Source organism: Schistocerca gregaria, unplaced genomic scaffold (genome assembly GCF_023897955.1).
Source record: "Schistocerca gregaria isolate iqSchGreg1 unplaced genomic scaffold, iqSchGreg1.2 ptg001054l, whole genome shotgun sequence".
Taxonomy (NCBI): domain Eukaryota; kingdom Metazoa; phylum Arthropoda; class Insecta; order Orthoptera; family Acrididae; genus Schistocerca; species Schistocerca gregaria.
The window spans coordinates 22,501-27,500 of record NW_026062400.1 but is presented as its reverse complement, the minus strand read 5'-3'; the positions used below and the strand labels follow the sequence as shown (position 1 = coordinate 27,500).

Below are 5,000 nucleotides of genomic sequence, written 5' to 3'. Positions count from 1 at the left end.
AACAACGACAAGAGGAACGTCACGTCCACTAATAAGACAGAATGTCTCACATCACCCGCAAACAACGCAGCTCAAATCAGCCAGCAACACCCACAGTGGTCCACCCAGTATCAACACAGGACGCAACGCCACGCCACAACACAAAAGGTACAAGTAATAAAATACCCTTTGGCCACACCCCTTATAAAGGCATCGAACCAACCCACCACCTGACACCAGCCAAACGTACATCCTGATTTGACACATCTCTGGCAACCTAACCCACGTTGGCCCTTAACCTAACCCACGTTGGCCCTTAACCTAACCCACGTTGGCCCTTAACCTAACCCACGTTGGCCCTTAACCTAACCCACGTTGGCCCTTAACCTAACCCACGTTGGCCCTTAACCTAACCCACGTTGGCCCTTAACCTAACCCACGTTGGCCCTTAACCTAACCCACGTTGGCCCTTAACCTAACCCACGTTGGCCCTTAACCTAACCCACGTTGGCCCTTAACCTAACCCACGTTGGCCCTTAACCTAACCCACGTTGGCCCTTAACCTAACCCACGTTGGCCCTTAACCTAACCCACGTTGGCCCCTAACCTAACCCACGTTGGCCCCTAACCTAACCCACGTTGGCCCCTAACCTAACCCACGTTGGCCCCTAACCTAACCCACGTTGGCCCCTAACCTAACCCACGTTGGCCCCTAACCTAACCCACGTTGGCCCCTAACCTAACCCACGTTGGCCCCTAACCTAACCCACGTTGGCCCCTAACCTAACCCACGCTGCACCTTAACCTAAGTTACGCTGCACCTTAACCTAAGTTACGCTGCACCTTAACCTAAGTTACGCTGCACCTTAACCTAAGTTACGCTGCACCTTAACCTAAGTTACGCTGCACCTTAACCTAAGTTACGCTGCACCTTAACCTAAGTTACGCTGCACCTTAACCTAAGTTACGCTGCACCTTAACCTAAGTTACGCTGCACCTTAACCTAACTTACGCTGCACCTTAACCTAAGTTACGCTGCACCTTAACCTAACTTACGCTGCACCTTAACCTAAGTTACACTGCACCTTAACCTAAGTTACACTGCACCTTAACCTAAGTTACACTGCACCTTAACCTAAGTTACACTGCACCTTAACCTAAGTTACACTGCACCTTAACCTAAGTTACACTGCACCTTAACCTAACTTACACTGCACCTTAACCTAACTTACACTGCACCTTAACCTAACTTACACTGCACCTTAACCTAACTTACACTGCACCTTAACCTAACTTACACTGCACCTTAACCTAACTTACACTGCACCTTAACCTAACTTACACTGCACCTTAACCTAACTTACACTGCACCTTAACCTAACTTACACTGCACCTTAACCTAACTTACACTGCACCTTAACCTAACTTACACTGCACCTTAACCTAACTTACACTGCACCTTAACTGTCACATGTAACGTCACAGGAATGTAGCTTTGCCTAACAGCAACCCTCTGAACATAGTTCACTGCTTGGATCCTCTGGTGTCATGTGTATTTCTTGATGCCATGGTGCGTACCCTCACATAAAGGTCTTTCGAGTGTTGCGTACTTTCTACACAGTCCCGCTAACCACTGGAAGGGTGTACCGCTACAGAACGAATATCGCCCTCCCCTCCTGCCCTTCCAAGCTGGTCGGTCAGGCGTTTGTTTGTGAAATGAGCCTTGCAGCTGTTCAGTTGCATTCGGTTGTCGATGCAGTCAGTGTACGTTGTGGTACGGCCTGTGTGGACTGTCCGCTGATGTACGCGTAACCCACACTGATCATCCGTCGTTACGTACTGAGTGACATAATGTGGCACATGCTTGACCGTACACCGGCTGCGCCCTACAATGGCGAATCATAAGGGCCATATGTTGTGCACGATGCTACTTGTCTCGTCTCCCCATTACAGCGAGATTGCACTGTTGTACGCCGTACAGACATGTGGTAAGTAGGTACGGACGAAAGTATTGCATGTTGGCCCCCCCCCCCCCCCCTCCTCCCTCTGCCGGGAATCAGCGTGAGCCGTCTGTTGATGTAGCGACGAGGGTTTTCCTATTTAATCGTATTGCCCCACACAACATGATAGCACGGTGGACCGCGTTCCACATCTGCGACATGCTACAGAGGCCGGTTGACAGTCGACCGCGCAAGGGACATTGCACACGTGCGCGGACCATCTTCCACGTGTTCTCTCGTGTACATGCCGCAGTGTGTATGTGGGCTGATGTAGCGTGTCGTGACACATAACATGCAGGCATGCCAGAATCGTAGATTTCGCAAATGTAGATTGACGTATACGTTTGCTGCCAAAGATCCGCAAATGAACTGGAAATCAGTTGTTGAGCGGTTGTTCGCGCTGCAGGTGCATCGGTGATAGCGACGATCGGTACATCTGTGAACCGGTTGTTTCGGCGGTACCCGCCATGCCCCCGAACCTGAGTTGGCCATGTGGGTATGAAGCGATACGAGGCTGTGGCTTGGCGGGACAGTCCCCGGCCGGTGAGGGGGGGCCGCCCGGCGTGCTGGCCGCGCGCTGCGTGAGCGCACGCACTACAGCCGGCTGGTGGGGGGCGCCCAGTGGCAGGAGCGCCGGCCGACGGGCCCGGCTGGCGTCCCAGCTATGCGCCGGCGCACCCTGCGCGCGGCGCCAGGCGGCCAAAGTGGGTTCTGTCGAGCCCGGTGCGAAGCGCGGTGGACATCTGCAGTGTGCTGGTCCGATTGCGGACTGTGTGCGTTGAGGATGCGCCGCCGCCCGGCACTCGGCGTCGCGACGCCGTCTGCTGCTCGGTCGCCCCCAGCGGTTCTCGCAGGTGGTTTGTATCGCAGCTCTGCGGACGTGTTGGCGCGTGCGCTGTGCTGGGAGAGTTCGCTTCTGCACCCAAGTGGGGCTTTGCCCTTCTGTGGCGCTGGCGTTGGAGCTGCCGGTCACCGTAGGTGGCGCGTGTTGTTTCCCGCCGGCAATGCCACGACAGCACGCTCCCGGGCCTCTGTCGGCAGCGGCAAGCTCAGTTGGGAGCACGGGTGTTCGCACTGAAAGCGTCTACTCGCCTATCTCCGGGCGATTGCGCCTCTCTCGAACCCGACCAAGTACTTAGGACGGCGCTGCGCGCCGCCGGGACCTGAGAGGGTTTCGAGGTGTATCGTGCAGGGGAGCTCAGCCTCCTCCTGTTTGCAGAATAATTGAGCGGACGCTTGCGTGTTCGCGCGGGCCCTCGGGACACACTCCCGGGCGGCCGGCTGCTCAGCTCTCGTTGACGCAGCTCCCTGGTTGATCCTGCCAGTAGTCATATGCTTGTCTCAAAGATTAAGCCATGCATGTCTCAGTACAAGCCGCATTAAGGTGAAACCGCGAATGGCTCATTAAATCAGTTATGGTTCCTTAGATCGTACCCACGTTACTTGGATAACTGTGGTAATTCTAGAGCTAATACATGCAAACAGAGTCCCGACCAGAGATGGAAGGGACGCTTTTATTAGATCAAAACCAATCGGATTGGCTCGTCTGGTCCGTTTGCCTTGGTGACTCTGAATAACTTTGGGCTGATCGCACGGTCCTCGTACCGGCGACGCATCTTTCAAATGTCTGCCTTATCAACTGTCGATGGTAGGTTCTGCGCCTACCATGGTTGTAACGGGTAACGGGGAATCAGGGTTCGATTCCGGAGAGGGAGCCTGAGAAACGGCTACCACATCCAAGGAAGGCAGCAGGCGCGCAAATTACCCACTCCCGGCACGGGGAGGTAGTGACGAAAAATAACGATACGGGACTCATCCGAGGCCCCGTAATCGGAATGAGTACACTTTAAATCCTTTAACGAGTATCTATTGGAGGGCAAGTCTGGTGCCAGCAGCCGCGGTAATTCCAGCTCCAATAGCGTATATTAAAGTTGTTGCGGTTAAAAAGCTCGTAGTTGGATTTGTGTCCCACGCTGTTGGTTCACCGCCCGTCGGTGTTTAACTGGCATGTATCGTGGGACGTCCTGCCGGTGGGGCGAGCCGAAGGCGTGCTTGCGCGTCCCGAGGCGGACCCCGTTGAAATCCTACCAGGGTGCTCTTAGTTGAGTGTCTCGGTGGGCCGGCACGTTTACTTTGAACAAATTAGAGTGCTTAAAGCAGGCAAGCCCGCCTGAATACTGTGTGTATGGAATAATGGAATAGGACCTCGGTTCTATTTTGTTGGTTTTCGGAACCCGAGGTAATGATTAATAGGGACAGGCGGGGGCATTCGTATTGCGACGTTAGAGGTGAAATTCTTGGATCGTCGCAAGACGAACAGAAGCGAAAGCATTTGCCAAGTATGTTTTCATTAATCAAGAACGAAAGTTAGAGGTTCGAAGGCGATCAGATACCGCCCTAGTTCTAACCATAAACGATGCCAGCCAGCGATCCGCCGCAGTTCCTCCGATGACTCGGCGGGCAGCCTCCGGGAAACCAAAGCTTTTGGGTTCCGGGGGAAGTATGGTTGCAAAGCTGAAACTTAAAGGAATTGACGGAAGGGCACCACCAGGAGTGGAGCCTGCGGCTTAATTTGACTCAACACGGGAAACCTCACCAGGCCCGGACACCGGAAGGATTGACAGATTGATAGCTCTTTCTTGATTCGGTGGGTGGTGGTGCATGGCCGTTCTTAGTTGGTGGAGCGATTTGTCTGGTTAATTCCGATAACGAACGAGACTCTAGCCTGCTAACTAGTCGCGTGACATCCTTCGTGCTGTCAGCGATTACTTTTCTTCTTAGAGGGACAGGCGGCTTCTAGCCGCACGAGATTGAGCAATAACAGGTCTGTGATGCCCTTAGATGTTCTGGGCCGCACGCGCGCTACACTGAAGGAATCAGCGTGTCTTCCTAGGCCGAAAGGTCGGGGTAACCCGCTGAACCTCCTTCGTGCTAGGGATTGGGGCTTGCAATTGTTCCCCATGAACGAGGAATTCCCAGTAAGCGCGAGTCATAAGCTCGCGTTGATTACGTCCCTGCCCT

The 5,000-nt window shown here is 53.8% G+C and overlaps 1 non-coding gene across 1 annotated transcript in view; it reads left to right on the top strand.

Moving 5' to 3' along the window:
* Positions 1-3,284: 3,284 nt before the first annotated feature.
* Positions 3,285-5,000, top strand: part of LOC126327554 (small subunit ribosomal RNA) — a 1,893-nt gene continuing 177 nt past the window's right edge. The window contains exon 1 of the ribosomal RNA XR_007561361.1: positions 3,285-5,000. This exon is cut by the window's right edge and continues 177 nt beyond it. This is a non-coding gene — a ribosomal RNA (small subunit ribosomal RNA).